The sequence below is a fragment of the Adiantum capillus-veneris genome, chromosome 3 (genome assembly GCF_014529385.1).
Source record: "Adiantum capillus-veneris isolate H3 chromosome 3, ASM1452938v2, whole genome shotgun sequence".
Classification (NCBI taxonomy): Eukaryota; Viridiplantae; Streptophyta; class Polypodiopsida; order Polypodiales; family Pteridaceae; genus Adiantum; species Adiantum capillus-veneris.
Window position 1 is genome coordinate 26,677,983 of NC_140933.1, and position 22,676 is coordinate 26,700,658.

Below are 22,676 nucleotides of genomic sequence, written 5' to 3' on the forward strand. Positions count from 1 at the left end.
GAGAGAGAGAGAGAGAGCACATGCATAAACAAAAAACGCACACACACACGCATAAACAAAGAATGCACACACATTGAGAGAGGAAGAGAGAGAGAGAGAGAGAGAGAGAGAGAGAGAGAGAGAGAGAGAGAGAGAGAGAGAGCATGCATAAACCAAAAACGCACACACACATGCATAAACAAAGAATGCACACACACATTGAGAGAGGAAAAGAGAGAGAGAGAGAGAGAGAGAGAAAGAAAGAGAAAGATATAAAACAAAGAGAGAGAGAGAGAGAGAGAGAGAAGAACAAGAAGAAGAAGAGAGTCTTAACATCGTAGAAAACTATCCCAAGAGACCTTAAAGATCTAGTCGACGAGGAGTTGAACTCAAGACCTGTTATTCATGAGGGAAATGGCATAACCAATCTATCACACTTGGGTGATAGAAAAGTTATACCATTTTCTCCTTTTATTGGCGTGCACACACACCCACACACACCCACGAGAAGAAGAGAGTTTTAATGTCGTAGGAAACTATCCCAAAAGATGTTAAAGATTAGGTTAGATGTACTTACGTTAGATTAAATTTAGGTTTATTTTTAGTTAGATTTACATTTGATTATATTTAGGTTTATTTACGTTAGATTTAGATTTACGTTATATAAGATTAGATTTATGTTTATTTAGGTTTATTTACGTTAGATCTAGATTTACGTTATATTAGATTAGATTTAGGTTTATTTACGTTATTTACCTGTTATTGAAGAGGGAAATGGCATAACCAATCTACCACACTTGGGTGATAGAAAGGTTATACCATTTTCCTCTTTTTATCGTTTAAGATAAGGTTAGATTTAGATTTACATTAGATTATATTTAGGTTTATTTAAGTTAGATTAGATTATATTTAGGTTTATTTAAGTTAGATTAGATTAGATTTAGGTTTATTTTGAGTACACCGAAGGATTATACTGCCTACGTGTTTGAGAGTGGTCGATGTCCTAGCCACTGCGTCGGAGATGCTTAGGAGTGACCAGAAAACTGCGTCGGGGTCACCTAGAGGCCTGGATGATGAGCATTCATCGGACAGGGTTTCTATAGTTCATGGGAGGGACATGCCAAAGTGATATGCCTACTTCATCAATCGTATGTCCGATGAGACCATTATGATCCCTGAGGGGAAGCAAGTGATGGGCCGCATACAACAGTTGTGTAAATAGGTTTTTTGACACACTGTAGTCTTTCATGGTCTCTTGGAGGGATCAGGATAAAGACTCTAAGGATTATCTTATTGCAATGCTGCATCGGGGATAATCCCGTCTTGATGCAAACTCTTGCTGCGTCACTTTACTGCTACCACCTGTCTGGATTGGTCGTCCTCTCCTCCCTGATACCAGAGACAATGCTTGGATGAGGAGATGCATGCTCGACTACATGAAGCATCGGAGGTCAGATGCACAGATGCCAGACCTGACTGGCATGAAAGAGAGGAGTGGAGGGGTATCAGGGAGGAGAGGATGACCAATCCAGATAGGGGTTGGCAGTAAAGTGACGCAGCAAGAGTTTGCATCAAGACGTGATTATCCCATCACCTGGGGAGTGGCGGCTGGACCAGCTTTGAGGAGGATTTTGTCCCATCACCTGTATCATGGATCAACGGGGTGGAGAGGTGAGAGTATTAAACTCTTGCATTGAAGTATTTTTATATGTGAGGCCCATTCACATCTACACAGCTAGTAGCCCCATTGGTATGTCTTTTACCCTTCAATGGAGCGAATCACCAGATGTTCAATTAAGTTAGATTTAAGATAAGATTTTGGATTGAGTTTTTATATTAGAGTCTACCTTCGAGATTATGGTAAAAAAATTAGAGTTAGACGAACAGTGAAAAGATCTACTGTGAAAAGATGTTAAGATGCTATGAAATGCTACAGCTAAAGAAGAGGCAAAGGGATTTTGTCCACTACATGCACTATCATGTAGATGTGGGTGTGTAGATTTTGTACCCACAAATATAAGCATTGACCAATAAAGAAGAGATTATAACCTGGTGGTTCTGATCTCCGTGCACCTCTAGACCGAGGTGTGCGGGGATTGGACATAACTAGAGAATGTGAGGTAGTTTACAGTGTGAACAAAGAGAGGGAGAGAGAGAGAGAGAGAGAGAGAGAGAGAGAGAGAGAGAGAGAGAGAGAGAGAAAGAGAGAGAGAGAGAGAGAGAGAGAGAGATAAAAGATGAAGAATGCCAATAGAAGATTAAATTTGTTGTCCATGTTATAAGATTTTTACCCTCATTATGAAGTGACGAGGATGTGGGTCCGTCCAACTGAAAAACCTATCTCTCAACGAGGATCTTATGTCCTTGTAGTCAATGCAAGCATGTTGTGCGACGGACAAGACGCGTTTCTTTGCAGCACGTTCATGAATTTGGCGAGTTCGATCCATCTATTATAGATCGAGTTGTTGCCAATTATAACTCGTTGGACTCTGACGTTGGCGAACAGGCAGCAATCTTGCAACCCAATAGACGTGTTCGCAGGCGCTTTGGTCAAGCAGCATATGTGAGGCCACAAGTTGTAGCCTCTGATAGCTCGGGGGATGATCATGCAGACCACATTCCCAACGAGGCAATGTTTGAGCCCGAGATTGATGAAATGATCGAGACGATCATGGATTCAGAAAGGCTTATCTATGATGATATGAAAAGTGAAGCCGATACACCATTGTATAATGGAGCACGTGTGTCTAGATTGAAAGCGCTCCTGGTTCTTCTCAACGTGCAGGCAAAGTTTGGATGGAGTGACACTAGCGTCACAACGCTTTTCAGGTGATCTATTACAATTAGTTTACTTTAATAAAACTCTAAATGTATAATGATCTGATAGATTTTTACACAATTGTACCGTATTTTTATGTTGTGTAGATTGCTCAAAGAGCACATACTACCAACTAATAATGTGATGCCAGATTTCGAGAGGAAGCAAGAAAGATTTTGCAAAACTTGGGGATTGATTACAATTAGATCCACGCTTGTCCTAATGACTGCATTCTTTTCAGAGGGGAATACATAGACATAGAGAAGTGTCCGAAATGTGATTCCGAGAGATATCGAGTAGATCTCCACGGAACAAAAATTCCGCAAAAGGTTTTGCGACATTTTTCTTTGCTTTCTCGCATCAAGCATTTCTTCGAATGTAAGTCCATGGCCGCCCTAGCATCATGGAATGAGGAGAATAAATATTCGGATGGTGTGCTACGGATTCCTGTAGATTGCGCATCCTGGAAACATATAGATGGAACATGGTCGGATTTTGCCAGGGAAGCTCGAAATTTGCGCTTAGGCCTGGCTATGGATGGCGTAAATCCATTTGGACAAAGATAAACATCTTACAGTGTATGGCCCGTTGTCATCGTCAACTACAACATTCCCCCGTGGTTGACTACGAAGAAGGGGCACCTATGGCTAAGCTTGATTGTGTCGGGGAGTTATAAAGTGAAGAATATGGATGTGTATCTTCATCCACTATTGGAAGAGCTACAACAATTTTGGATTGGCATAGAAGTGGTGGATATGAGCCGACACATAGGTCGACGGAATGCTTTGATCAGAGGCATTCTAATGTGGACCATGCATGACTATCCCGGACTAACAGAATGCTCAGGTGATCTATTTACACTCCTCACTCAAACACTATAAATCTTGGTTTTTCTCAAGCTGATCTATTATCATGTGTATACATGCAGGGCTTCAAGCAAGCGGATACAGAGCATGTGTCACATGTGGACCTAGACTGAATGCATGTAGGGCACCCTCATTGAAGAAGCAAATCTACAAAGGTCATCAAGCGTATCTTCCAGAGAATCATGTGTTACACGACGGATTTTTGGGAAGAGGGCCACCGAGTATGTCTGCACAAGGATGGTTAGAGCAGAAGGAGATGTGTGATGACAGATTGCCCCCAGGGATGAAGAGACTATCTCTATGGTAGGAGTTACCATATTGGCCCCGACTCATGATCAATCACTTTCTTAATCCAATGCACATATTCAAGAATGTGGGTAATCTACTATGGGACCATCTGACCGGCAAGAAAGATACTTTGGGAGCCATGATTGACCTTTGAAATGTGGATCGTATGGAGCAATATTGGCCGCAAACAGCGTCCGATGGATTGATAAAACTCCTTAAAGCACCATGGATTTTCAAAGGATCCCAAGAAAGCAAAGTAAAAGAGACCATTCGATCTTTGCGGACCCCCACTGGCGTAATGCACTCGCTCCGAACGTGTTTTACTACAGAAGGAAAGCTTACCGATTTTAAGTCACACGACTGGCATAAAATGTGTCAGGTATGTTCATAGTGGAATATATCATCGTGGGAATTATGTAACAAATTCGTGTGTGGACTTTAATATCATTGCTGCACGTGTTTTGTAGTTTATTTTACCGTTTGCCATTGAGGGATGTTTGCCTCTTGACGTCCGTAATACAATCTACAAACTTGCGAAGTTGGTGCAATGGATCTCACAGAAGGAGATCGATGTAGACTCCATACCATTCGCCAAACTAAACGCTGCGGAGGTTGTGTGCATGGTTGAGAACATTTTTCTACTACCATACTAACCATTCAGGTGCATCTTTTTGTTCACATAGTTGATGAGGTGGAAATAACTGGCATAGTACATTCCAGATGGATGTTCTTTTTAGAACGTTTCATGAAAACGCTCAAGGGATATGTGCGTCAAAAGGCACGTCCGGAGGGTAGCATGGCAGAAGGTTGGCTAGTCTCAGAGTCCCTAGTGTACATTGGAGAGTAGCTAGACGGATTTGATAAAGCCTGGGATACGCTATGGCGAACCATAGATGATGAGCGCATATTTGGGATTTTCATGTGCAATCTCGGTGTTGAGAAGAAGATGACGGAAGATCTAGAGGCTAAAATCAACCGATTTTGCATGCTTCACAATCCAGTGATACAAAAGTGGATTTCACAATATGAGGATGCAAAGCAAGAGCGACAAAGGGCACGAATCCAGTGGAGACGGGGAAGACGACCATCGATGTACTATCCGACGGGTCTGGAGAGCCTACCAACATTCATGAGCTTAAGATGGTTGCACAACCAATTGAAAAGCGCACAACAGTGCGGTGAAGAAGTGATTGAGGAAGAGTGGGAATACTCTCGGGGTTACCCGACCAAGGTAAGTTTGCAATGTACGACTAGTGACTTTCTAGATGTTTGAACGGCAACTCATAATCTTTGTTCGTTGTAGTATAAGTCATACACAACAGCATGGTGTAAAGGTTGACATTTTAGGGTGGAACGGATCGACAAAAAGAGTTTTACTCAAGATTGTGGAATCATGGCAAAATTTGAACAGTCTAGTAGACGATGGTCCTCTGATGCAGATCCTGTTGTGGTGAAACTCACTTACTTCAGCACGCTATAAGAGATTTTGAGGATCGATTATAGAGGATTTTTTGTCGACTTGTTCGACGTGCAATGGTTCAAGATAATCATGGAGGGTCACAACGGTACTGTGCGTAGAGGAGAGTCTGGTTTTTCTGAGGTGGATTCAACTAAGAAATGGACTGACCCAAGAGACACTTTTGTACTACCCGAGCATTGTGAACAAGTAAGTATATGTAAATAGTTAACATCCCATTTTAGAATTTATGTGCTTGGAAGCTCTCGTGTAAGTTATGTGGCTCTGGCAGGTGATATTTCATCCTACAAAGTTTGCATCAAACTGGTGGTACGTCATAGAGGTAGCCCCTCGTAGTGCACGGACGTATGAAGGCTACCATGTGCCAATCGCAGCGGCATCAATGGAGAAGATCGGAGAAGATGCTCAGTCAGAAGCCGTTGAGGTGGTGCCAGACGAACATCAAGCTGCTACTCTCTATGGGGTGCATGCAGAGGATCTATAAAATGAAACATCTGTTTAAACGGAGAGCTCTATATAGATATAGGAAGTTATACTGATCTATGCGAGGATGAGAGAGAGATCTCTTAAAGCCATAAATATTGTATTTGAAAAATTTTGCTCCGTTTTGTAAAAACTCTGGCTCTCTAAGTACCTTCCATGTTGTATAACGCTCTTTTGATTTTGCACTCACATCCTGGGCAATCCATGGCCACATGCAGCTCCACCACCTGGTTTTTCGGCTGCACGATTTGATTGTGCTCTCTCTCTCTCTCTCTCTCTCTCTCTCTCTCTCTCTCTCTCTCTCTCTCTCTCTCTTTCGATTAAAAATTCTAAGTTATCGACTTGCCTCTTCCATCACTCAAGTTGAATAGAAGAAGAACACGTTCTATTGCTGCTAGCCTTTGAACATTCCAAAGCTACAAGCACCTTCAAGTTCTACGTCAAAAAAGAAAGAGATAGTTCGGATTCTTGTACAATTCTCTATTTTGAACAATTTTGCTCCATTTTGTAAAAACTCTAGCTCTCTAAGTACCTTCCATGTTGTATAACGCTCTTTTGATTTTGCACTCACATCCTGGGAAATCCATGGCCACATGCAGCTCCACCACCTGGTTTTTCGACTGCAAGATTTGATTGTGTGCGCTCTCTCTCTCTCTCTCTCTCTCTCTCTCTCTCTCTCTCTCTCTCTCTCTCTCTCTCTCTCTCTTTCAATTGAAAATTTTGAGTTATCGACTTGCCTCTTCCATCACTCAAGTTGAATAGAAGAAGAACGCGTCATTGCGTCATTGTATTTATATGCATCATTGCGTCATTGTATTTAATGGTCTTTGTGTCCACTCCAGGTACATATTCTCTAGGTATGTTCTCACAAGCAGAAAAGACGAGCACCTCCTCCTCTCTCTCTCTCTCTCTCTCTATCTATATATCTACTTGTCCATGTTTTAAATGTTCGTGTGTTTAATGCAGGTATGGATGATGAGGAGTTTCTTTCTTCTTTATCACCCCAGCAGAGATAGTGGTACGTGGAGCGTCATCGCTCTGGTGCACCATCGCACGTTCCTACTCCATCCGCATCTCCCTCTGTTTTAGAGCATTCATCACGCTCTGAAGCTTTGGTGTCGACGAGACGATCTTCACACTCGTCTAAGCGTCGACGCTCTAGTGGTGGCGGTGGCGGTTGTTGTGGAGATGTCGCTACCGATGCTTCCACACCGCTTCGTGTTCGACGAGGCTCTTTACCCTCCCCTTCTTTGCCCGCCTCGACACCAGCCACGGCATCGCCATCAACACCAAGTTTTGTGTGGCTGACTGTCGTTCTTAGCAGCCACACACCACTAGCTACTCCTCCAGGAGACACTCCAGTGGACACTCCTTGCTTCGGGGCTTAGAATCCAGTGGAGACACCTGACATCTGTAACCCCGTCGACACGCCGTTAGAGACCCCTGTCGGGACACCCAGGTTCACGCGTCAGTGGCGAGAGGGCTTGCCTTACTCCATCGACTTCAGCGGTGGCATCATCTTGGATGATGAAGGCAAGAAGGTGATTTCACGCATGCGCAGTCTTTGCTCTCAGGTGTTTAGACACTACATACTAAACAGCTGTAGTGAAGTACTGAATGATTTAAGAGACAGAGTCATCATCATTCTTCATGACGAGTTTCCCGTTCCAACACGGGATGAGTGCTTCAATGAAGACGTGATGAAGGTTCGAATGCGCGAATACTGCAAGCACAAGCGTTCCGAAGTGAAAAAAGCAATCAAGCATGGGTGGAACAGACCAGATTGACTGGCCAAAGAAGATTGGAAGAATGCGAAGAAAGCAGCGCACGAGAATCCCGACAAGTGGAAGCAACAAAAGGAGGCAGCCAGAGTGCGAGTAGAGGCAGGGAGCTCACACCACTTGGGGAGCAGCGGGTGGGCATCATTTGAGGCCGATTTTGTAAGTGTTTTTGCATTGCTGTTTATGTTTGATAGTTTAGGGTTTATGGGTTTTTAAATTCTAACATAATGGATTCTTTGTATGTTTTGACAGTGGTCGATGATAGGACGTGATCCCACACCGTACGAGCGCGAGTACGCAGGCAGGAAGGGCTTAAACTCCCTGATGGACATTCTGAGTTCTTGCGGCGGCATGGTTAGTATTAGGGTTTACTCTTTTCTATTTGTTGTATTGTTTTATAAACGTTGCTATATATTTATACTTATAAAAAGCTGTCTTATTGTTTTTTTTTGCAGAATCCGACAGATACGCCGCTTGGACGCGATGAGATGTCTGATTAGACGACATCAATCTAGTCGTAGCTAGATAGCATTAGTTTCTTTTTGTCATAGCTTATGTATCATGAGACGACTTTTATACGTCTTTTTGAAAACCATGTATATTTTTTCAATAATAACAATGGTGTTGTAACTATTACATTTGCAAAGTTTAACAATCAAGTGATTTTGCCTATGATGTGTACAATTGTCATTGATTTACTTTCATCAATTCACGCTTGTCAGTTTTGTATCTTTATTTTGCAAACAATAGGTACTATGGATGATGGAGTTAATGGTTATATTGTCTTGTGGGTGACTATTTTGGGTCTATATCTACCTTTGCACTTTTTTTCAAAGGTGAATCAATTAATGAAACATTCATATGGTTGATGGGTGAATGCCCTGCCACCAAAATTTTTTCCTCTCGGGCGTCGCTATGAACGTCGTTATATAAGGCTCTGTAGCATCGCTATAAACGTCGCTATAGATGGCCTACAAACATCGCTATAAGCGTCGCTATAGGCGTCGCTATATAGAGATGCTTATAGCGACATCCCCGTATCGATGCTTTTAGCGACGCTCTTAGCGATGCCGAGGGTTATAAAAACCCAATGTATTTCCATCGCTAAAAGCGTCACAAGAGCACACAACCTCTTGTAGTGAATGACACTTACACATATCTCCTTCATTCTTTGAATTGCATCAACCTTTGCAGGACAAGGTCTTCTCCCATAGGGACCACACAAATGCCCTACAATAAGCACTTCTTTCACTCCAAACACAGATTTTTCTCCTGACAAGGTAAGGTTTACTTCCTCTTACTTAGATAGTAAATCGTCACAATCGTCTATATGATTCACCACAAATTTGTGGCACTCCCTTGATCCAAAGCCTCATCTTTGTCTTTTATGTTGCATCCTTTAATTGGCACATCATCTAGAAATGCATAGCTATTTGGGGTATGAAGTCACATAAGACCTTGTTCATACCATTCATCATATGTGCAACTGAGTTGGTTGCTTCACGCGGTAAGGTATACATCCTTAACAAACCCAAAGGTGTCCTCATGGTAGTCAAGTTCTTGTTTTCCATTGCTACTTGGAATTGATTATACCTTGATTATAGATCTCCAATAGAGAATATTTCCCTTCCTACAAACACTTCTATGAATTCATCGACAATTGGACCTATACCTACATTCTTGATTGTCACTTTGTTTACTGGCTACATATCTTGGATGAATCATGAGGCTCCATTCTTCTTTGGCACAGTGAACCATCTTTTTGAATATGGAGCACACAAAGGCTCCAAGATGCCCATTTTTAGACTTCTCATTAAGCAAATCAATCAACTTTGGCAAGTGAGCCTTTGGAAGTAGAATTTGTTGCAAGCTCCAAGGTACATGAGGTATAATGAAAATCACCATAGGTGCAACAATATGCTTGGATCGTCACACCCTATCTATAACACCAAAAACCAATCCTTTTCTAAAAAGAAAGAGTGGAAAAGCAACCGCACTCCACAAACATTTTGACTAAAATTTGAGCAATACTATGAGTACAGATTGCCATTGTAACCATTACAATAACAAGATTTTAGAACCATAACCATAACAAGATACACAAACCATAAACATAACAAGATTTACAAACCATAACCATACCAAGACTCCAAAATTGTAACCATAACAAGATCCCCAAACCATAACCATAACAAGATTCACAAACCATAACCACAACAAGGCTCCCAAATTATAACTAGATTCTCAAACCATAACCATGACCATAACATGATTCCACAACCATAACCATAAACACCACAAGATTCCAAAATCCATAACTAAACTTTCCATAACCATCACAAGATTTTGTAATCATAACAATAGTATGATTCCAAAACCATCACCAAAGAACAATTCCATAACCATGATCATAAGATGATTCCAAAACCATAATCATAACCATATCATGATTCCAAAACCATAACCATAACATGATTCCAAAACCATAACCAAAGAGTGTTGGAATTAGGGTTGCAGAGAACCATAAGATGATTCCAAAACCATAATCATAACCATATCATGATTCCAAAACCATAACCATAACATGATTTCAAAACCATAACCAAAGAGTGTTGGAATTAGGGTTGCAGAGAAACACACAGCTTGGAGAAGATGAAGGAAGCTCAAGGCACACAACTGAGAGTGTGTTACTTAGTGTGCTATGGGAAGATGGATAGCCCTAGAGTGATGGGCGTATATACAATGCACGGGGGAAAAAACTTCCTAAAGAGGGAAAAAATGCCCAGGAGGTCCTAATGTATTCACACACATCCCTACCACATGTATATGGTAACAAATCCCCCTTGGAATGATGTGGTGATGAACGAGAGCTGGCACATGAGTAAAGGGAAGTGCCATGCCCTGAGGACATGATTAGTCCACAAAGGGGAGTAAGCCCAAAGATTTGCAGAAAACTTCGAGCTTCTCATGAGACAATGCCTCTGTGAAAAGATCTTCAAGGTTGTCCTGTGTTGGCACATAAGCCAAGCTGATCTCTCCTCCTGAGAGCCTCTCCTTGACATAGTGGTAACGCACCGCAATGTGCTTTGTGCGAGCATGAAAAATTGGGAGCTGCCAATGCGCTTTGACTGTTAGTGTAGATAGTGTTGGCAGTGTCCTGTTTGACACCCAAATCAGTCATAAGGCGTCTAAGCCATACACACTCAACCGTAGCTGTGAAGACTGCCCTGTACTCAGCCTCACAACTCGAAGTGGCCACAGTAGGTTGCTTCTTGCTCAACCATGATATACATGAACTGCCAAGCATGAAAAAAAAACCACTTGTGGACACTTGCGTGTCAAAACAACCAACCCAATCCGAGTTCGAAAAAGTATGTAAGTCTGGCAGCAATGATCCCCCCTTGGGATAAAACAAGCCAAGATGTAAGTGCAACTAAGGTAGTGGAAAATCCTCTTAACAGCCTACCGATGATTTGACCCTGGGCTATGCATAAATCTGCTGACCTGTGAGACTGCAAACTGGATATCCGGCCTCGTGTTGCATACATAAATGAGGCAGCCAACAACAGTTTGGTAAAGAGTGACATCAGTAGGATTGCCAGCATCATGTAGACTCAACTTCAAACTTGTTTCCATGGGAGTGGCAATAGGTTTGCAATCCTCAAGTCCAAACTTACATAGCAATGTCTCTATGTAAATTTTCTGACACAAGGCAATACCACCATCACACTGCTTAAAATATATGCCCAAATAATGATGCAACAGCCCCAAATCTTTCATCTTGAACGTAGCATTCAAATCAGCCTTAAATTCAATAATATGTGCCTCATTGGGACTAGTGATTAGCAAATCATCCACATAAAGAACAACAATGAGAAGTACATCACCCTCACGCTTTACATACAATGTGCTTTCTGTTAGACTGTTACAAAGGCCTCGCTTGACCAAATGAGTGTCAGCTTTCTCATACCAAGCACGAGGAGATTTCTTCAACCCATACAAAGCCTTCTTACATCTGCACAATTTGTCCTCTTGTCCTTTCTTGACAAAACCGCGAGGTTGAGTTACATAACCTTCCTCAAATATGTCACCATTCAAGAAAGCAGTAACAATGTCTGATTGATGTACATCCCAACCAAAATGAGCTACCAATGCACATAGAAAATGCACAATAGTCATACAACAAGTGGAAGCAAAAGTCACTTCATAATCTATGCCTTTTTGTTGTGCATAACCCTTTGCAACAAGTCAAGCCTTATGGCGCTCGATCTCACCATCCGGCTTGCGTTTTAACTTGTAAACCCACTTCGTACCAATAGCCTTTTTGCCAGGAGGCAAATCACATAAAGTCCCTGCGTCATTTTCTATTACTGCATCATATTCTGATTGCATGGCAGCCATCCAATTTTTTGAATTATGTGCTGCATCAAAAGATAGAGGTTCCTCAACATCATGTAAGCTAGACATAACCAAAGCATAACAATCTGATGCATAAGATGCATGGGGAGAGCCTGAACAAGTACAACTAGACAAAGGTGCATCCAATTTACTGTCATGCAATGTATGCACTAGCCATTTTGGCATACCTCTAGCTTGCTCATTTTCAGCCCTTTCCTCATCAAGTACATTATGTACATCGGCATCAGTAATAGGCTGATCTATCACATTTTCGAAAACCCCCATAGGCTATACATTTGCCTCATTGGTATTTATATTTGAACTTCCACCACTGAAAAGAGGCAACAAAGTGTCATAAATATCCTGTGAGATTACATTATTGTCTCTAGTACATGACAACAAGGGCTGAACAGAATCTTCCACAAACACTACATCCCGTGAAACCAAAATACGCTTTGTTTGCGGATGATACAACATGTAACCTTTGATTTCAGCACTATAACCAACAAAAATACATTTGATAGCCTTATCATCCAATTTTTTGCATTGTGTTTGTGGCACCAAAGCATATGCCAAAAAGCCAAAAACACGCATGTGCTCAATAGAAGGCTCTCTATCATGCCATGCTTCATATGGAGTAATAGACTGCAAAGCTTTTGTAGGACACACATTAAGTACATAAGTGGCACACATGATGGCCTCAAGCCAAAAAGAATTCGGCAAAGCTTGACTTTTGACCATACATCGTGCCATTTTCGTAAGTGACCTATTTTTCCTCTCAGCAACACCATTTTGCTGAGGTGTATAAGGAACTGTACATTGGTGTTTTATCCCACGACTAGCCAGAAATGCATTAAATTATGAGACATATACTCCCTCCCTCAATCAGAACGGAGGGTGCCCATAGTACATTTTGATACATTTTCAGCCATAGCCAGAAATTGTTTGAAGCACATAAAAACTTTGGACTTTTCTTTAACCGGAAATATCCATGCATGCCTGGAGTAATCATCAATGAAAGTCACAAAGTACAGGTAATTGCCTAAGGATGGAGTTTGCATGGGCCCACAAACATCACTATGCACAAGCTGCAACCTGCATGTGGCCCTAACTTGAACCATCCTTTGGAAACTTAGAACGCTGCATTTTACCCAAAATATAGCCTTCACAAACATGTCTGGCAGGTGCTTCAAGAGGCGACAAAGAAGCAACCATATCAGATTTCTACAAACGCAGCAAACTGGCAAAATTTAGATGCCAAAAACGTGCATGCCATAGTTTTGCATCTGAAATAGCCCTTGAATCTGCAACTGCATTTGCAAAATTTTGTCCACACTTGTCATACAAAGTGAGCTTATATAGCCCACGGCACAAAAGGCCAAATGCAACAATTTCATCACCAAAACTGAGATCATGAACTATACATCTGTCATCCACAAATTTGATTACAAGTCCAAGTCTAGCAAGTGCAGATATACAGACAAAAGATTCTTCTTGATCCTAGGTACATAAAGCCCATCAACAAGTGTGAAAGAAATGCCATTTGCAGAAGCAATAAGCACAATCTTTCCAACTCCCTGAACCGGATAAGAGGCATTGTTGGCACAAGTGACAGAATTCCCATGAGAGACAAACTCAAGACAGGTGAACAATTCACGATGTGAGGTAATGTGCTTTGTAGCACCAATGTCAAAATACTACACATGTGAATCTACAGCAACTAACATGCATGCATCATGGACAGTAGGATTATAGTTACACTCTGCACTAAAATCCCATTATGAATCAACATCGGCATCATAGACTCCTTTCGCAGAAGACTCAACAATGGATGCATTTGTAGTGGAACCAACATTTGCAGTGGAACCACCCTCTTTCTTCTTAGCCTCTTTGGCCTTCAACTTAGGACACTGCTTGATCAAGTAATCATTAGATTTACAATAATGGCAATGCATCTTCTTTTTTCCCTTATCACCAAAATTTCCAGACAAAGTGCTGCCAGCAGAAGCATTAGGAATAGAAGTTTTGCCACTCGGCAGAACCATAAGAAATGGCTGCATTGTTGTTACCACCCTTTCTTTGAGAAGCAATTCAACTGCATGCTGCCTAGTCCTGTTTTTTCTGGAAAGTGAGTCTTGCAACAGCAATGTGCATAATGCATCAAACTTAACAACATCATGATTTCCTTGGATCATAAGTCTCCAAGTACTAGCAAAAGTCTGATAAGAATTTGGTAAGGCATCAAGAACAATCTGCACAAGGAAACTGTCTAAATTGACTTCACTTGCAGAATGAGTTGTTCATTGATATCCTTGACACCAGCAAGGAAAGTTTCCATATCATCTTCCTCATGCATAATCTTTGATTCCAGCTCTTTACGCAGCAAAGAAATTTTAGCCTCATTGCCGCTTGCATAAAGACCTACTAGAATATCCCAAGCCCGTTTTGCAGATTTTGTTGAACAAATGTGGGGAGTAATGGTGCGCTTCATAGACAATGCAATCAACGCATGAGCCTGTGCATCCTTTACATCACAATGAGCTTGTTCTGCTGTAGGCAAAACAACTCTAATAACAACAATCCTTGCAGCAAGACCTACAACATCCTCAACATCACCTACATCCTCAGAACCAGGACGTACATCAATGCCCTGCACAATATTCTAGATGCCCTTTGACACAAGAACATGTTGCATCATATAAGACCACATAGGTTAATTGTCCCCATCCAACCTGTCTTCAACAGCAAACATCTTGAACACATCTGTGTTGTTGTCAACCATGGTAAATGTTGCACCTGATGTGAAAACTGCCCGAAAAGAGGAGAAACGAAGCCAAAACAACACGTGATATATAGCACAAACCGTAGAAGATTGTAAGGCACCTATTATGCAAAAAACGGTAGTGACAGAAATTCTGCACAAAATGACGAAATTGCATGTGCAGACCTGCCTATAGTGGAAACGACGATCGAAATGAGCTTGAATCAGAAATCTGAGAAGATTTAGCTCTACAAGCTTTCTCGAAATATTGTTGACCTGCAGATGCTCGCCAAGCCTCACTAAAATCAAAAAAAGTGAGCAGGCGTATGTTGGAGCTGCTGGTGACTAAGCCTGAGAGGACGCAAACTGCTCTGAGACCAATTGTTGGAATTAGGGTTGCAGAGAAATGCACACAGCTTGGAGAAGACAAAGGAAGCTCAAGGCACACAACTAAGAGTGTTTTACTTAGTGTGCTATGGAAAGATGGATAGCCCTAGAGTGATGGGCGTATATACAATGCACGGGGGAAAAAACCTCCTAAAGAGGGAAAAAATGCAGTGGTGGTCCTAGTGTGTTCACGCACATCACTATCACATGTATATGGTAACAAAGAACAATTCCATAACCATGAAAATAACATGACTTCAAAACCATATCCATAACCTTAAGCAGATTCCAATACCATAACCATGACATGATTCCAAAATATAACCATAACAATCACAAGATTCCAAAACCATAACCATAATCATAGCCATCGCAAGATTTCAAAACCATAGCCATCGCAAGATTTCAAAACCATAACCATAACCATAACAAAATTTCAAAACCATAACCAAAGGAAAATTCCATAACCATGACCACGATCAAAACCATAACCATAACAATGTTCATAATCATAACCAAAACCAAAATTGTGTATACATGAATATAACTCAACAAAAATATATTCATGAACCAAAACCATAAACAATGTCTAAGTCTACATGAATCAAAATTATAAACATAACTAACCTTACATGAACTATACTCAATGAAAACATACACATGAACCATACTCGGGTAATGCCTCCCAACAGCCTCTCCCTCAACCTAAAGCTGGCACAGAAGAGTTGACAATCAATGCTTGAATCCATACTTTTCTTCTCAACATATTGGGGGATGCTTCATGGAAAGTTCTTGTAAGATAAATACTTAACCATAAGATAAATATTAGAAAAACATATGCATATACACTACACTAATTCAATAGTGTATGACACTTACAAACTCGTGTCAAAGAGTCTTGTAGCCTCCACTCTCAAGATGAGATGATCCTATAGACTCCAGCATACTCTAGCTACACCTCTCTACTGCTAGAACGTATTAAGATGCTCTTGTGCCTCTCGCACGATCCTTGCCCAGTCCTTCGCATCCAACCATGCCGGATTTGGCTCATTATTTTTGTACATGTGTCTTGCCTTTGATCAACAGTGTGACATCGTCGCAATAACCACGCTTAGGATCCAATCATTGGAAACTAAATCGTATCTACTAGCATGTACTCTCTACGAATGGCCTCAAATGATGTAATTATTTCTCTCTAGATCCTGAGCATCCCAATGCCCCATCACAGAGTACCCAAACTGCACCCTATAGAGCTGTCAAACCCTCTGTCCCCATGGCCTTTTGGACCCTATCCATAATCAGCACCCCAACCCTGGCCTTGTACACCTTGCTAGGACCATGCTCATGTGATGCCCAAGGTGTATGTGGTGTGCTACGTGGTACACTCTCCTACTGAAGAGAGAGGTGGATGCTCTCGGTGTTGTGGATGGATCAATAGTGCTAGTATCGCAACAACCACCACCAGAAGACATAGAAGAGGCCTACATCATCTCAAAGAATAACAAGAGAGCACAATCCCCAATGTAGCTCAACCCATCGGTGTATTTGGCACACTCGTCGTAGGTGTGGCACCACTTATCAGTGTAGCTGGCACACTTGGTGCAAGAGTCGAAGCAGTTGTATCTGGTCTATAAGGACTAGTTCTGCAAAATGTTTGTGTGTGTGTACACTGCTCAGGGAAAAACTATGAGAAAAATGTTCATATCTACTCCAGTGACATGCCAGTCGGAGTAGCAGGACAACTGAAAAACTCAGAGAGTATGGCTCTTTATCATCTGTCATGGCTGCAAAAACTAATTTGAAAACATATATACAATACGTTAGTTCACTTACCTTGACACCACTGTTGAAGGTGACCCTTCATTCGTCTATCTATTGCACTCTAAAGTGTTGACCATGTGACCAAATTTCTATGTATTTGTGATACTATAAGCACATAAAACAATATCGAACTTATTATAGAAATATTATGATTTGAATAATGTTGGAATTAGGGTTGCAAGAAAACACACATAACTTGGAGAAGACAAACAAAGCTTAAGGAAAAAAATACTCTGGCGGTACTAAATGTGTTCAAACACATCACTACCACATGTATTTGGTAACAAATCCCCCCTTGAGCGATGCGGTCAACGAGGAAAAAAAGCTTTCTTACATCTGCACACTTTATCCTCTTATCCTTTCTTGACAAAACCGCGAGGTTGTGTCACATAAACTTCCTCAAATATGTCACCATTAAAGAAAGAAGTAACAATGTCGAATTGATGTACATCCCAACCAAAATGAGCTATTAATGCACATAGAAACAGATGCACACTAGTCATACAACAGGTAGGAGCAAAAGTCTCTTCATAATCTATGCCTTTTTGTTGTGCATAACCTTTTACAACAATTTGAGCCTTATGGCGATAAATCTCACCATTTGGATTAATGCACATAGAAACAGATGCACACTAGTCATACAACAGGTAGGAGCAAAAGTCTCTTCATAATCTATGCCTTTTTGTTGTGCATAACCTTTTACAACAATTTGAGCCTTATGGCGATAAATCTCACCATTTGGATTGAGTTTCAACTTGTAAATGCACTTTGTACCAATGGCCTTTTTGCCAGGAGGCAAATCACATAAAGTCCATGTGTCAATTTCTATAAGCGCATCATATTCTGATTGCATGGCAACCATCCAATTTTTTGAATTATGTGCTTCATCAAATGACAAAGGTTCCTCAACATCATGTAAGTTAGACACAATCAAACCATAACAATCTGATGCATAAGATGCATGGCAAGAACCTGAACAAGTACGACTAGACAAAGGTGGATCCACTTTACTATCATGCAAAGTATGCACCAGTCATTTAGGCATACCTTTGCCTGCTCATTCTCGGTCCTTTCCTCATCAAGTACATCATGTACATTTGCATCAGTAATAGGCTGATCTGTAACATTTTCAAAACCCCCCATGGACTGTACATTTGCCTCATTGGAATTTACATTTGAACTTCCACCACTGAAAAGAGGCAACAAAGTGTCATAAATGTCATGTGAGCTGACACTATTGTCTTTAGTGCATGACAGCACGGTTGAATAGAATCTTCCACAAACACAACATCCCATGAGATCGAGATACGCATTGTTTGTGCATGATACAACCTGTAACCTTTTCTTTCAGCACTATAACCAACAAAAATACATTTGACAGCCTTATCATCCAATTTTTTGCGTCGTGTTTGTGGCACCAAAGCATATGCCAAATAGCCAAACACATTGATGTGCTCAATAGAAGGCTTTTTATCATGCCATGCCTCATATGGAGTAATAGACTGCAAAGCTTTTGTAGGACACACGTTAAGTACATTAGTGGCACACATGATGGCCTCAAGCCAAAACGAATGCAACAAAGCTTGAATTTTAAACATACATCATGCCATTGTCGTAAATGGCCCATTTTTTCTCTCAGCAACGTCACCATTTTGTTGTGGCGTATAAGGCACTGTACATTGGTGTTTTATCCCATGACTATCCAAAAATGCATTAAATTCATGAGACATATACTTCGCCCCTTGATCCGAACGGAGGGTGCCCATAGTACATTTTGAGACATTTTCAGCCATAGCCAGAAATTGTTTGAAGCAATAAATACTTCGGACTTCTCTTTAAGCAGAAATACCCATGCATGCCTGGAGTAATCATCAATGGAAGTCATGAAGTAAAGGTAATTGGCCAAGGATGGAGTTTGCATGGGCCCACAAACATCACTATGCACAAGCTGCAACCTGCATGTGTCCCTAACTGAACCAAACTTTGGAAACTTTGAACGGTGCATCTTACCCAAAATACATGAGAAAATCATTTGGATAAAGCTAGATATTAGATTTTATGACAAGAGGTATTGCAAGCGATGGATAGAACTTTGCCCCATGAGACGATGCTAGAAAATTGCACCAGTCCGAGCATTAACAAATGTGGAGTTTCTTTACTCTGATCTTGCTCAAGGATTTTGGTGGATTCCCTTCCCTTCGCTCAACCCTTTGCCTCCTCGATTTTAGGACAATGTAAGATTCTAGTATATGGGTTGCAGATGGTATTCTAGGCTACGAGATGTTTTAGGCTTGTGTAGTCGGATGATAGAGCTAGAGCACCTTCCTTTCTGCAACCCTATGAAGGCCATATGGATGCTGGCTGACTCGACTTTAAGCATGCAAGGTGCATCCGCTAATAGTCAGAACACTACAAAATGGGACAAGAAACAAACATCATGGTGGGCTTGATGATGGAGAGTTTAGACAATGCTATCAGCACTTTGGTGAAAATGAGATGATTGTCGTTCATCATGTTCTAGAGTCTCCCCAAGACTTGTAGAGGGTTGTTGATGCGACTGGTAGGGTGCCCCTTTTTCTTAACTATTGGAGCCAATCTTGCACCCCATAAGAGGGGTGGAATTGCCTTATATCTCTACCATAGGTGAAGCGTGCAAAATATGATATTCCAAAGAAACGGAATTTTCAATTCAAGGAGGTGCATTGGATGCTGATTAAAAAGGCATACATTGGATTCATGACAAAGGGATTGCATTGTCTGAGTGCTATCATGATGATGGTTCCATTGGGTAGTGTCTCTGTGGTGTTTTCAGGGACATCCTTGTACAAGTAATGCTAGAATAAGAGAAGGATTGCATACTCGTGTCAAAATGGGAGAATGCAATTACAGGGGAGGTGAGAAAGGCAATTCCCAATCTGTGCATATTGGGATTTATGGTAGAGCACGAGGTGCTTGCTAAGATTGCGTGAAATGGGTTCTACATGATGGTAGATTGGTCAAGTGTGAGAACATTGTTTGATTTCAGAAAGGACATGAATAAATTCTGAAACTAAATGATGGACGTACTCAACAACATTTTGACAAAAAGCTTTAGAGGCTTTACTAGTAGCTTTCCAATGGGGTGGATCAAAGGCCATCGTGTTGCTAAACATGACTTTTTTTGTCGAACAACCCTCGAGTAGTAGCACTCTCATCATGAACTCTCTCGCCCATGTTGATGTTTTGCATAAGGACACAAGCCTCAAGGCGCAAAGCAAAGTTGATTGCATCTGGAGTGTGGATTTCTCTTTGCACCAAGTGAAAACAGCCTAGAGCAATTTTGCCCAGCATGGCAATTACCGCATTCCCAGCAAACGTTGTTTTGACATTGGCTTGCAGGGAGGTGGTCCCTTGTCTGTTCATTAGTGCCCATAATGGGCTTGTTCTGGTCTTTTTTTGGGCTTAGCACAGTCCAACACCAAGGCCGATTTGTTGCAAGTTTTTACAAGCAGGTTTGGTGGGCCGAGGCATACTCTCTCACACCCATTTGTGATGCGTTCTATGATCCGTAATTTGCAATTCGGCTAAGGTTATACACACAACATGCTAAGTTTTGCAAGTTTTTTGCGGGCTGGTTTTTGCAAGGTTTTTGTGGGATAGGTGTAGTGCTAATGTCGTCAACGAGCTTGTGCTTTCTAAGCTAACCTGGTCTTCATTGAGCCAGAGCATGTTGATTCCTTTGTGCTCTTGAGACTTCTATTGGTTACTTTGCAGGTTGTCGAGCCCCTCATATGTATGCTAGTTGTGGTTTTCTGGTACGAGCTAGGAAGCTCTTATTCTCATTCCTTTTTGGTTGTGGACCCCTGTACTACCTTTACGAGTTGAGCCCGAGTTGAGGTGCATAAACCCTCTCATTTTTCTACCCTTTTGTATCAAGTTATCAGGTGAACCGACTACTATACCCGATCTTTTTGTTGCTTCAGGGCTTGAGAGGAGATCCCCCATCTGTCAATACACGCAATCACTCTTTTGCAGAAACCTCTTTCTTCTAGTTTGTAAACAAAACCATCCTACGCTCAAGCTTGAATGCACTATGTTGTTTTTCAAATCCAACAACTCTTTTTCCATGTCACTTTCTCATTGTAGCCTATATAATAGACTTCTACTGCTTGTTCTACTCCTTACTCGCATCACCACCATTTGTAGTCTTATGTTCTATCCCTTGAGAAATTTTAATGGCCAGGAGTGTGCATCATCATCGACAGTAAAGAGGCAAAGATTAATGTTTGTTAATTTCAGCCTTTAATTATTAGTGAACAACTATAGTCCATCAAGGGCTTGAATTTTTCGTCGTTATAAAATAATGGTTAACAAGAACAAGGATACTACAGTCAATTATTAAAGAGAGAGATACTCGTGTTTGATGGACTAGTTGGCTACAGAGGTGTTCGAAGCTGCAAATGTCGACCTTGAGAGGTGCACAATCCGGTACTAAAGCCACTAGGGTCAGAACTAGTGTCGAGAGGCCTGCCTTGGCGAGGGCGAGACCCTTTGTAGGGGTTTTCACGATGTTGCGCATCCACATACCACGTGGTCGCTTGTGCACCCAACAAAGCGCCTTTGGCTCATCAAGTTAACAAGGTGAGGAGGCACGAAGGCTTGCTAAGTTAAGGGGAGGATGAGATTTATGGAAGTAATTTAAAATCAGTGTCTACAATCACATGGAATTTTTATTGTGTGTTAATATAAAATTATATGATCCGTTATACATACATAATCACAAATTCATGGAAGTAAGCTTAACTAAGTGCCTACAATCACATGTAATTTTTATTGTGTTTTAATATAAAATTATATTATCCATTATACATACATAATCACAACTTATTTATATCTTAGGAAAGGCCCCACTTAAATAATAAGGTGAAAAGTGCACCTTGCACGTTACCATTCGAAAACAAAACAAAATAAAATAAAAACATAAATTATGTTATTACTAGTAAAATGGTGCCGTCTTTGGCGGCGGCATTGCCCCTCTTACCCTCAACCTCCTCACTCTTGATAAATTTCACAAAAGGAGATCAAGAAAAATACTCTCTCTCTATCTCTCTCTCTCTCTCTCTCTCTCTCTCTCTCTCTCTCTGTGGGCTTTTGTTTGTGGCGGTAAAGACTAATAGAGAGAGGAGGAGGGGGAGGCTCAGAGCGAGAACACATCTTTCAATTTAACACACCTTTCACATTTAAAAATAGGACATAGTTTTTTACACTATTTTTATTAGAATCTAGGTGGGACTTTTTCCTTTTCTTCATGCTCTTGAGAAGCATCTTTTAGTTTCAAAGTGACATGATTCTGAGTTGATCGAGACACACTTTTTGTGAATACAGCTACTTTATTCTAGCATCTTAAGACTTGCTTTTCTCCTATTCACTGACCCTTCAAATTTCAAAGTACTAGATCGCGCGACTCGCCTACCAGCAGGTCTCGCTCACTCTTACCACCGTTACATGTATATGTGTGTGTATTTTTATACATCTCCCCATGACACACACACACACACACACACGATGGACATTATCACCAGTAACCTATGGATATTTGTTTACCCATGCTCAAATACCAATTTGTCCCGCTTCGTCT

The 22,676-nt window shown here is 41.2% G+C and overlaps 1 pseudogene; it reads left to right on the forward strand.

Annotated features, from left to right (window-relative positions):
- Window positions 1–1,399: 1,399 nt before the first annotated feature.
- Window positions 1,400–8,217, forward strand: LOC147460638 (uncharacterized; annotated as a pseudogene).
- The last annotated feature ends 14,459 nt before the right edge of the window (window positions 8,218–22,676 follow it).